Source organism: Tribolium madens, unplaced genomic scaffold (assembly GCF_015345945.1).
Source record: "Tribolium madens isolate multiple individuals breed KSU strain unplaced genomic scaffold, Tmad_KSU_1.1 Scaffold_71;HRSCAF=194;Tcas5.2_LG6, whole genome shotgun sequence".
Taxonomy (NCBI): domain Eukaryota; kingdom Metazoa; phylum Arthropoda; class Insecta; order Coleoptera; family Tenebrionidae; genus Tribolium; species Tribolium madens.
The window spans coordinates 3,335,727-3,348,472 of NW_025401041.1; the positions used below are offsets into that span (position 1 = coordinate 3,335,727).

General features: G+C 29.8%; 1 protein-coding gene across 3 annotated transcripts in view; it reads left to right on the forward strand.

The window, feature by feature from the left end:
• LOC123008491 (TWiK family of potassium channels protein 7) overlaps positions 1–12,746 on the forward strand; it is a 139,071-nt gene that overhangs the window by 49,167 nt on the left and 77,158 nt on the right. For 2 of the 3 annotated variants that reach the window (XM_044404320.1, XM_044404319.1), the window contains exon 2: positions 4,637–4,700. The exons of the other annotated variant lie outside the window; for it this stretch is intronic. The gene's annotated coding sequence lies outside the window, so the exon portion shown is untranslated. The remainder of the gene's footprint in view (positions 1–4,636; positions 4,701–12,746) is intronic. 3 annotated transcript variants of the gene reach the window in all.

The window sequence follows — 12,746 nt, forward strand, 5'->3', positions numbered from 1 at the left end:
AACAGTTTGAAATAGTTTTTTTTAATAATAAAAAATTGTTTATTTTCTCATTTTAATCAAATGTTTGAAATTTTGATTTTTTATTTTCGATATCAAAGATTTTAGAATTTGTTTACTTTTCATGTATATTTCTATGTAACTGCATAAAAATATAAATATTTTCCTCTTCCTTTAACACAATTTTCTGCGTTTTTATGACGCTGCAATTCAGAACTTCGATTTCCCACACATAAAGCATCTTCGTACATTCTCGCCTTAAGCTATCGAGTCAACCTCTAACAAAGCCGGAAAATTCTTCTTTCCAAGGATATTACGCGTATGCAAAGGAAATTTGCTTTAAAGAACTTGAACAGCGACTTAAACTTGTTTAATTTTATGCAAAAACGCCCGAATTGAACCAGAATAAACGCCGTTTTAATTTCAGGCGCCATTAGGTTGAAAAAACTAGTCCATAAATATTTGCATGCGTGTGTCGCATGCGGGTCGTTTGTTTTCGATTAGAGCCCTTTTTGTCCGGAAATAGGTCACCCGGAATTATAACTATTACATAATTAGAAGATTTGATTGAAAGAGAATTTGGGTAATGAGCGGGCTAAGTTGAAAGTACCACAATGGGTAGTTTTAGGCCACAACAATGGCCGCTTGGTTACAAACGGATTGCTTAGTGAAAAATGATTGAGCTTAATGCGAGAATAGAAGAGACCAGCTTTGTGGGAAATTTTAGACTGATATTCTATGCACTTTGTGTTAAATGAGAGACTGTTATTATATTTATTCCGTGATTAGAATGGAAGAGAATGAGTAATTTGTCTTCGGTTCGCAGAAGTAGAAAACATGAGCTGAGTTTTGCTTTCGATTGTTTTCAAGGCTTCGGACTATTGTTTCGTATAATTAATTTGTTGTTTTAACGGAACGATGAAATATTCCAATTGGAAGACAATAAGGGAAAGTGATGTTTGCGGCATTGAGAGAATTTCTCGAACAGATAAATTTTTGTGTTCTTTAAATTGGAAACAAAAAATAAATTATCTTATTACTAACTGAAACCCTTAGAGACAAGATATTTTAATACATTGTCTCATTTTATTTTATTATAAAGTAAATTCATTTATGCAGGAACGCAAAAAATGTCTATTTTTAACTTGACTGAAGCAATTAATTTTTTACTCCCATATGGATACAAATTGCAAAGATCCAAACGGTGGCAAAGTTAATTGGTTGACTGAAAATACAACATTTTTTCAAAAAAACTACTTTTTCAGGCGATTGTGTTCATTGTTTTCTTCCCCTGAATTTTTTATCATTATTTTATCGTTATTTCAGTTAGAACCTTTCTTGTGTCATTTCTGTCCATTTTTTGATAGTGATCCGAACATCAATTCGGATTTTAAGCGGACTTTTCGGTCAGTAATAGGGGTTTAACAGCCGGTCGTAAACCATAAACAGCTTTACAGAACAACCAATTCTGTTGAACGTATTGAAAATTGAAAAGGACAATTATTACCTCGCATAAAGCCAAATATGTTAAGAGTCGAGATCAATTTACTCTTTCAATTTAATGAATTGAATTCGTGGCTATTTTTGAAAAAAAAATAAATTGCAGTGTAAATTAATTAAAACTAATGGCAGATGCGCATTTGTTGTTTTTTTTTTTAATGTAATTTTTGAATTGAGAGCGAAGTAGAAGATGAATGGATGTTTGTTTAATTTGAAGTCAATGGATTGGATGAAATGTGATTCAAAATGTCATTTGTGTTGGAGACGAGTCTAATGCAAAATTGATTTAATTTGTTCCGATTCGGTCCATTTAAGTGATTGGGACAATAAAACAAAGATGGAAATGGCTCAACATTTAATTACTCATTTAGCAAAAAATAATTCAATTCGAAAAATTAATCAAGATTCAGCTTCGCAACTTGTACAAAAATGTTTCACATTTTGCCGTCAGTATTTGTTATAAATAAATTTATTTACGTAATACCATCCTAAATAAACACAACATAATAACATAATGTTATTATTAGATTTAATCTGATTATTTTCCTATGTTGTTTAATATTCAAATAGACTTTGTTTTAGGTATTAGGTTTATAAAAATTTATATACAAACTGCGCCAGAACTTGCGCTCAGAAAAAAATGCTATGTGAAAGTTTAAATTTTGCAGTTTGAAAAAATAATTTTACAAGTTTTTACAAGAGGAAACAAGGAAGCTGTATCCTAAATTGTAATTCTGTTTAGTGTTATTTGGGCTTTTAGTGGCAAAATTTTTCTACTTTTACTAAATAATTATAAGAAAAAACATATGCAAAATCTTTAAATTACATAAAAAAATGTCAAATGTCAAAAAATAAATCTCAAAATTTGTTGTAGAATTTTTTAAACATTTTTTCCATTTCTGGTATCTGGTATCTTACTTGAAACTTTTCTCTGAGGCGCGAGTTCTGACACATCCTGTATAAATAGTTTTGGTTAAAATAAACAGTGTGTTTTAATGATTATTAATTTAATTAATTAATTTTTAATAAATTTTAATTATTACCTACACTGTGTAACTTTAAAAATCCAACATCTTGTCAAAACATTCAAAAATATGTCAAATATAAAGTGTGATTATAAAGTATGGAACTTAAGCGTTTTTTTCGCCTCCAGAAAATAATAATTAAAAAAATCAAGGTAATATAAAAAATGTGATCGTATTTTGAGAACGAAATTTTGATTCGTTTTTACTTATGTTCATTTTTTTAAATTAAATATCAAATAGATACTTGTAATCTTTAGATCATAACCTTCATGAGAAAAAATGTATTATAATGGATTGCCATCTAAAAAAAATTAAAAAATTGTAAAACTCAAAAAGAAAAAAAAAATTCGATTAAACATTACATTTTTATAGTACTTTATGATTCATCAATTAGTTTTTCCAAAAAAATAAATAGTTTATGCAAAAAACGTTTGGTTCCATACTTTTTATACATCTAGATAAAACTTTTTTAAAAACTGGTTTCTCCAAATAATACGCATCTAAATGCCACTAAGTGTGTTAATATTGGTCAAGAAAACCGCCAAACGATCAGTATATTCGTTTTTAAGGTTTATTTACTTTGTAAAAAGGCTTTGTATTTGTCGACAAGTTCGTCGTGGCTCCTCTTAAGCTTTGCATTTTTCCCTCTCGATGATTTGCTTTTCGTCGCCTCAATTTTAGTTTTTCTTTTTTTCTATGAATAACAAAACCATCAGACAATACAAAGCGTGTGAGAGAAAAGTTTAGTGGGAAAAAGTTTCGGTCCGGAATCGGACGAGATATATCAATGTTACATCACGCCGATGTGAAGAAAATTTATTTTTTAAGAGTAATTTATCAAAGCTCTTCCTTGACGGGACAGTTGAAATAACCCGTGCCATACTCCGAAAGCTTTGCTCGAAGCTTTTTTCTTTGCCTGAGATGGATTTAAGCGAAAAGTGTGTCAATCCTAATAACGAATGGCAGTGGTTGGAATGTTTCGAAATCAGCACATGTCAAACTAAAAAAATGGGAAAAATCGCTACATGACAGCTTTCCCGAAATTATTTTCCAACTAAAAATAAAAAGAAAGTTTTAATCAAAAATATAATATTTTATATTCAGCACTTTGAAATATATAGTTTAATGAAATAATTACGTTTTCATGTCATTTAAAAACAGGCAATAAAAACAAATGCACTTTTATTCGAATAATAACTATTTTGTGCTCTCTAATTAGCTCAAAAAATCCAAAGCTTTTATTAAAATTATTTCTGCTTTTTGTTTTAAAACAAAAATTATATAATCATTCCATTGAATTTATTTAAAAAACTAAATTTTTTGACAAGATTTGCTCGAGTAGAATAATAAAGCGCGGCTTTTGCATTGCCTAAAACTTCCTAATATAAAATGATGTTTATATACGTCATGATCATAAAATTTTTATCTTTTTGGCATTTTCTAAACTCCAATTACCGCCGACAAAAACAACAAAAGACTCGCCTTTGCAAATTGAAAAAAAGCACCAAGTTATAGATTATCTCGACCTGGCTTACGTGAAAAACTTTTGAAAAAAAAAACGCCGTAAAATCGCCGAAAACTTGAGCAAAAGTGCTGCTGCAACGGAAAACTTTGCTTTCGCATTTAATGTCGCAGATTTACAACTTTACTAAGATAACTCCTTTTTATATTTCTAATAAAATAAGTTACTGAGGGGGATAGGTAAAAGAAAAAGGTGCGATTGTTTTTGAAGGAAAATACATCAAACACATGTTTTTCCAGTCTTGGAACACTAATAATATTATCATTAACACAAAACTAACTAAAAATTTTTAATGTATTATTATTATTACTTCATCATTATTTTTCCGAACAAAAATTTTTGTTGTAAGTTTCGTTTCTCCTGGAAATAATTCGTTCGTTAAACAAGAATCTCCTATAAAATCCATATTGAAACAAGCCCCATCATTATCTCGTTAGCTAATCTCATCCAAAATCTTAATTTTACAAGATTATCAAAATTACAAGCTTGCATAAAAATTTCAAGCCCAAGTTTCCAATCCAACAACGTTTTAATAAAACCTCAGCATGTTTTTAACTGTTTGTCGTAAAAGTCGTACAGCATTTTTTTTTAGGGTCGATAGCCAACAAGTGGAGGACATCGATCAGCCCACTTTACACCGCCAGAAACGATTAACGGTGAGTGATTTTGTTAATTGGCGTAGTTTTGTCTCTGTCTTAATTTCGTATTCGATACGGAAACGTGTTGTAGTTTTATTGGAGCAATCCGTCTTGTGCTTTATTTGATTTTTCGACCACGAAATTAATTGGCCGAGGCGGAGCCGAGTCAATAAATTGTCTCTGTTGTACAAATCTGATTTGCATTAAGAGAGGAGCTTGGGGCGTGTTTTTTCTGACGTGTGTTTCCTATTCGACGATACCTTATCGAACTTTCGGCGAGAATGTTCAAAGTACAGATAACCGAACTTTACGCAAACTTCTCACAATTATTCAATAGACTGATAAAGCTCTCAAGTACCTCAATCGATTATTTCATTTTCGACATACTTATCAGAAATTCGAAAGTTTACAGTTTGAGTCATTCTCATAATTTTTAATCATTAATATTTGTTTCACATAGAAATATGAAATAACATGAAAATAAATTTGTTTATGTTCGATGTTGTTTAATATTTAAATCTATCAGGTTTTGCGTTTTGAGTTAAATAACATTTATGCATAAACTATAAAGTGCACTTAAATAAATTCGATCAAATTTTTTTCACAACTGTCGAAATAGCTTTTATCAAAAATTGAATTAAAAACTTGCATTAGTTTTATTTAGTTGAGAGTGGCTGTGGGATTTTTTGTGTCATCTGAGATGAATAGAAATTCCTGCTTAGAAAACAGGATTAAAATTTAATGACGGCAAGATGCTGCAATAAGAGAAAAGCAACGTTTAAACAGTGCTGAAGACGAAAAACGTTAAGTTTAGATGCAAATTGTAATTAAACGTGGAGATGTACAAATTAGTTTTTGGAATAAGTGGGACAAAAGTCAGGAGAATTGTTGAATTCGTGGGTAATTATTAATACAAAGTGTTAAAACAAGATTGTAAAATACAGAATGTCCGGAAAGTCGCATACCTCCTTGGGTAGTAAAAATTCTATCTGTCAAAGAATATTGACATTTATTTTTTGACGTTGGACATTTTTTTATGTTTATTTAACGATAATGATGATTATGTATACAGTATGTTCTCGGATTGAGTTTACAAGAGGAAAAAATTTTTTATCTTTGATTTTTCGACGAAACTGCAAAGGAAAAAAAGTTTTTGCTTTACTTGAAACCAGCAAATCTGTAATTGAAAATTCATTATTCTTACTCAGTAGAAAGAAAAATTCATTTTTCTCTTGAGTTTGGACTTTTTTAAATTCCTCTCTGCTTTTTAAGTCTTATCACATTGGCGGTTTTAATTATTTAACAGCTATATGTCACTTTGACAATTAACTTATTAATTAAATAAGGATAGTTCTTGTTAAAAATGACGTTAAAGCTGTTTCTTTGAGTTGCTGTTTATTAAAATTATGTTTTTGACAAACATTTTTGTTACTTAACTTGCGTGAACTCATTTGTCAAATTGACATCATTGTCAAAATAATAAAACCGCCAATGTGATGGGACTTAAAAAGCAGAGAAAAATTATTGAAGCAAGTCCAAAATCAAAAGAAAAATGAACTTTTCTTTCTACTGAGTTAGAATAATGGCGTAATAATTTTGGTGTAAAATCAAAGATAGTTTTTTTTTCCTTTTGTAAACACAATCCGGGGACATACTGTATGTTTTTTTAATAATTATTTAGTAAAATTACAAAAATTTTGCCAATAAAAACCACAAAAAACACTTTTTATGTCTATTTAATGATACTGATGATCTTGTATAATTATGTTTTTTTATAATTATGTAGTAAAGGTTCAAAAATTNTATAATTATGTAGTAAAGGTTCAAAAATTTTGCTAATAAAAGCCACAAATAACATTAAACAGAGTAATAATTTAGAATACAGCTTCCTTGTTTCTTCTTCTAATAGCTTATAGCAAAAAAACTTGGAAAAATATTTTTCCAACTGATATTTTTATAGATGGATTTTTTTACATTTTTCTTGTTGTCAAGAGCATCGCCCGATATTGTGTTACGGAGGTGCGCGATTTTTCGGACACCTGTATATAAGGAGGCAATAGTATGGACCAAAGTAAATAAAAAAGTTTTGATAAACATGGGTTCGCAAAGTAACGGTTTCGGAGATATCGAATGTGAAAATTTTTAGAATTGTTATTAGAAGGTTTTCTTTCTTGTTTGAGCAGATTGCAAATAAATGTTTTAAAAAAACAAATAATCTTTAATATCTCTGAAACCGTTACCTAGCGGACCCATGTTTATTAAGACTTTTTTATTTGTTTTGATCCATACTACACTACTCCAAAAAATTAAAGGATCAAAAATTTTTGTAGATTTTTTGGTGATTTTTGTTAGGCTGCAACTCGTCGAAAAATGGTCGTATCTAGATTAAAAAAAAAACATTTTAAAGCTTTAAGTTTTTAGTTTTGAGATCTGGCAATTTTTTTTTCTGTGCACGCAATGCTAAGTAATAGAGCGAGAAAAAAAAATTCAAAATATTTTTGATTTTGTTTCAACAATTAAGTCGCATTGTTTCCTGAATGTTTAAACAAATTTTCAAAAAAAAATCTTTTAATTTTTTTTTATTTTTAATAAATTTTTTGGAGTAGCGTATTACCTCCTAAAACATTTTTCAATATTTTTTTTTAACAACCTGTATGTAGTGTTTGGGTAATTAAAAACAAATAAAAACTTGCTTAAAAAACTTAACATTATGTTTGATTGCGCTTACGTTTTTTAAATTAATAAATAAATTATAAATTTGTATATAAATCCTGGTAATTCAGCAAGGTGTAAATGCAATTTTGAAAATCCTATTGAAATATGATTTTGTTGGGTCAAAGCAGCTCTCTTTGAGCAAACAAATGTCCCTAAATTGATCGTCTTTCACCGTTTTAAACTCGAATTACCGCAAACGAACTATAAATTCGTCAGAGGTCAGCTCCCGACCTGGGATCCTAATCATGTGTTAACGCGACATTAGGATTATCTGCAAATGGCAGATTCTGGTTGCTTGTACAACCTAAGCGGTCATGAATCACAGGTGTAATGGCTGCGATTAAAAAGTGAATAAAAGAAAATTAGAATCGGGAGTCAGTAAACCAAAATTTCAATCATCGATCAAATCATTTCCAAGTCATTAATCGTTTTAAAGCAAATGATCGACTTTATCAATTTTCTGGTATTGATCGGTTTTTCCGAGGAAAATACACAAAGAAAACCATAATAACAGACGAAAAAATAACATATGTATTTTATATGGTGGCGTATTTGGATCAAAAGAGTGAGCTAAGGCGAGAAAATGCGTTTTTGCGCGGAAATACTACGGACCAACAATTCCGATTTACAATTTTCCGGAGGGTTCTTTTCACGGATATATAACAAACAAGACGCGAAAAAATATTTGGAAAGGCGGAGGACAAGCAAAATTTTAATTAAATTAAGTGAATTTTTTTTGTTTCGGTTAAACCAAATTTCATCCAAAGTTATATCCCGGCGCATCCACCAAAATTTAACTTTGTAATTTTTTCGGAAAAATTCCTCGTCAATTATAAAAACTCGACACGACCTCTGCAATTACACGAATTGCTTCGCTTTTCAATAGTGTCAACCTTTGAAACATAAAAAAAACCGCTACTTTCCATGTGTAGGGCTTGGCAGGCGGTCAGATTAAACGAATCGTGAACGAAAACCGAGCTGTCCAAGCGTGAGATATTAAAGAGGGGTCGCGTTTTTTTAACTCGACAGTGATTGAACTTCTCACCCGATAAGAAATTAACCGGCGAAAAGTCAAAAAGAAATTATTTTCCTGCCGGGGAAAAATCGATAACGGATTGTTTACTCTTAATCGAGGATGACGTTTCTCAAGTGGTAAATTAAACGACGTCGAAATTCCAACATTTATCAGTTTCGAGTTTCGACTCTTGAAGATTAAGATGAATTATGACGTGCGTAATATTCATCATATATCATTAATGTAATGCCGTTGGGAAATTTCTCGCTTTCTAACTGATGCCTTATGTCGTCTCCAAATCTGATTTCATTATTAGTTGGATTGTTTGTTCGGTTATTTATGTGTGTTGGAAGAATTTTGAAACACTCTGTATGGACAATATAATCCGAAAATGATTTTCCGGGTTCCTTATCTCTCGGAGAGAATTAGTTCAACTTGACGGATCGTCTTCGAATCCCACCAACTAAGACATAATCTCTTTAATAAAGCTAACATTTCTATTATCCGATTCTCGAACGTATGGACCACCCNATACAAATAATCATGATACGATATATTCCAAAAATTTACATAATCAATTAAATTAAAAGGGACGTTTTAATCCGAAAAAGTGCTTATCTTCGAGGTGGATTTAGATTGATCGCCTCCTGTAAATTCTATAAAAGTTATTTATATTCATTTGCGATGATTTACGTCGAGTAATTAAGAAGCGAGAAAAGGTGATTAGTCAATTAGAAATGTTCAGCTCGGCCAGTTGTAGACACTGTTACAATGTTTTGAATGTTTCATGTTTAAATTACAACCACACAGGTCTCTAATAATTAATTTTCTAAAGTCGCAACGTATCTAGCCGAGACCAATTTAAATGCGAAATCGCGCCACTTTGCTGAAATTTTAATTAGACTTTAGGTAATCAGGACGCTTGTAATTAAATTTTACAAATACATTTCGTTCGTTCACAATTACAGTGTCGTATAAACTATTCTTAAATAAGTTGCGATTTTTAGTTATCTTACTTTTTTTTCATCAGACAAATCCAAAAAATATTTTTTATAAGTGTCTTATTTTAGTTACCTGTAAAAAAGATGAAAAACAAAGTAGTATATTGTGAACATAAAAATTATTAGAATTACACTGTCGTTTGTACATTTGAATTCCATAATGACTTCTCTGATCTTTAATGATTTGTGTAGGTACCTCAAGATAAAAATTCACTTATGTCATAAGTTATTGCTTATTTTTTATATAAAAATGCAGAAATAGGAACAGTAATTATGAAGTTCTCAACCCCAGAAAGCTCAGCTCGCCAAGAAATCGAAAATGTGCATAGTTGCATAGAAAAAGTTTAAAAAAGCAGTTTCGCTGCTTCTCTCTGTTTTAGAAAACGTCTCTACAAAAATTTCTTATAAAGTTTTTGAAACCCCAAAAATTTCCTCGAAGCTCAGCGGACTAAATCAATGATAAGGATGCCAAAAAAGACCAAGATTTTTTTTTAATTTAGAGTAATATTTAACAAAAAGCACATAGGTAGTTAGTTACTTGCAGGATAATCCAGATAATATTAAGTGTTGTAGTTTCAGTTAATTCATGTTTTTGTTAGTCTCATTAATTTGTATATTATAAAAGATTGTTAATTTAGTTTCGTCCTTTTTCTTGTATTTACTGGTTATTTATTGGAATTGAAGACAAAATAACGAACTTCTTTTTGTGCTGTGGACTAATTTCGTGGTTTTCTTTATTGATCACTTTATCAACACTAAAAAATACAATATTTAAAGACTACATTTACATTATCTAAATTTGGCGTCATGGTAGGCGGTGATATGAGTGTGTTGTGAACGGACCACAATGTTTCATACGCCCGGCGAGGTGTTAAATGTCATATTAATAACTTTCAATACGATGGTTTGTTCACAATCAAACTTTCATAGATGGCTTTGAAGCCAAATTAAAAAAAAATCCCCTTTATTATTCTTACTGTTACACAACAATTTGAAAAGTTATTTTGAATAAAAGATGCAATAAATGTATTTTGAAAAAAACAATTTTTTTAACAACTGCAAAGCAACATGATTGTTTTCAAAGACGTGATAAGTTAAAACTACCACACATACTGGGAAAGCAAATTGTTGGAGTAACAAAGTGCTATAAGTTTCTATATTGCTCAATTTTTGTATAATTTTATAGGATAGCTTCAAGTTACTAGTAAGTTTCTAAATTAAAATTCGTAACGTTTTTTAATCACACAAACATACAGGCTGTTCCAGCGAGCTGAAAAAGTTCATTAGTAATATTTAAATGGTAAAAATTAAAAAAAAATGTATAGGACATGATAGATATTAATCTAGTGCATCACTTAAAATTATTTTCAACCATACAGCATGTCCCAAAAATAAGTTACGATACAAACTTGTGTTTTTTTAATTGAAACATCGTATGTTTCTTGGCATTTCTGGATGTAGCCGTTTAAAACGCTAAACTTTTATTAGTCGATTTCGCTTAATTTTAGAAATAAGACGTTTTTTTTGATGAAAACATGCACTTTTTAAAAATTTATTACACAAAAACTAATACAGCTAGAACAAATTTTTCTTACTTCTGCAACGAAGAAAGTACAGAATTTAAAGCTGTAGCCATTTTTTAGTGTTTTGCATTTGTAAAGATTAATAAATTAAGAAGTTTGTTATTATGAACTTAAAAGTTTTAATGGAACACCTTATTTTTTATTTTTGCTTCTAATAGATTGATAAATTGTCTGTCTAAAAAAAATAACTTTTAATGTCTAGAATTGATAAATGAAAAGAAATTTAACATTCAATATTAATTCTAGCAACAATGCCTATTATTATCTGATGAGTATTGTTGATACTATATTAATTCCACCACGGACCACTTATCCGTTGATTTATTCAGAGATTGTAAAAGTCCTTATAAATACTGAAATTCGATTTAGTTTATTGTAAAAATAAAGAATAATGAATTGTTTAACACAAATGTGATTATTAAGTGATATTTCTTCCATCTCTTGTGCAACTGTGCACTTTTTGGCTACTGTAACAATAGCATTTTTTTAATGTTTAATGTTAAATATCTTTTTAGTTATTGATTATAAACACCTAAAATTAAATAATTTTAGAAAAACAATGCAAAAATAATAAATAGGGCGTTCCATTAAATTTTTTTAAGTCATTGAACTTTTAACAAACCCCTTCATTTTTTAATCTTTGCAAATGCAACACTCTAAAAAAATGTTACAACCTTATAGCTTGTACCTTCTTCTTTGCGGTAGTAAAAAAATATTTCTAGATGTCTTAGGTTTTGTGTAATGAATTTTTAAAAAGTGCATCAAAAAAAACGTCTTATTTTTAAAACTAAGCAAAATCGACCAATAAAAATTTAGCTTAAAAACATTGTCATAAAAATCTACATCCAAAAACGCTAAGAAACATATGGTGTTTTATTAAAAAAAACACAAGTTTGTATTGTAATTTATTTTTGAGACACGCTGTATAATTGAAAATAATTTTACGCGATGGACTAGATTAGTATCTATCAATGTCCTCTAATGTTTTTTAATTGTACCATTCAGACGTTACTAATGGACATTTTCAACTCGCTGGGACACCCTGTATTAGAACAATTTCTGACGAGTTGTCACACACTAAATCTTTAAAAATTAATGACGTGTCTTTTTTTAAATTCGATGTCGCAGTTGGCCGAGACAAGCTCGTCGTGAACACACCATAAACACATAAACCGACCAACATAATCTCACAATTACAATTTTAGTAGTATGCACAAAGATAACCATCTTCATTGAATCGAATCGCGTAATCTTGGTGGGTTCGTTCACAATCAATTTTGCAAAGCCAATTTCGACGTCGAATTTTAAGAAAGACCCGTTATATCTCTAAATGGTTCTAAATACAGGTGCGCCAGAACTCGCGCCCCAGAGAAAAATGCCATATAAGTTAAGATACCAGGAACATGGAAAAAATGTTAAAAAAATTGTATCTATAAAAATTTCTAAGTTATAAGGGTTTGAAGTTTGCACTTTGACTCTATTTATTTCTGTTGGAAAAATAATTTTCCAAGTTTTTTTGCTATAGGCTATTAAAAGAGGAAACAAGGAAGCTGTATCGTAAATTGTAAGTCTGTTCAATGTTATTTGTGGCTTTTATTGTCAAAATTTTTGTCTCTTTACTAAATAATTGTAAAAAAACATATACAAGATCATCAGTATCATTAAATAGATATAAAAAAATGTCAAATGTCAAAAAATAAATGTCAAAATTTTTTGACAGATAGAATTTTTTTCATGTTCTTGGTATCTT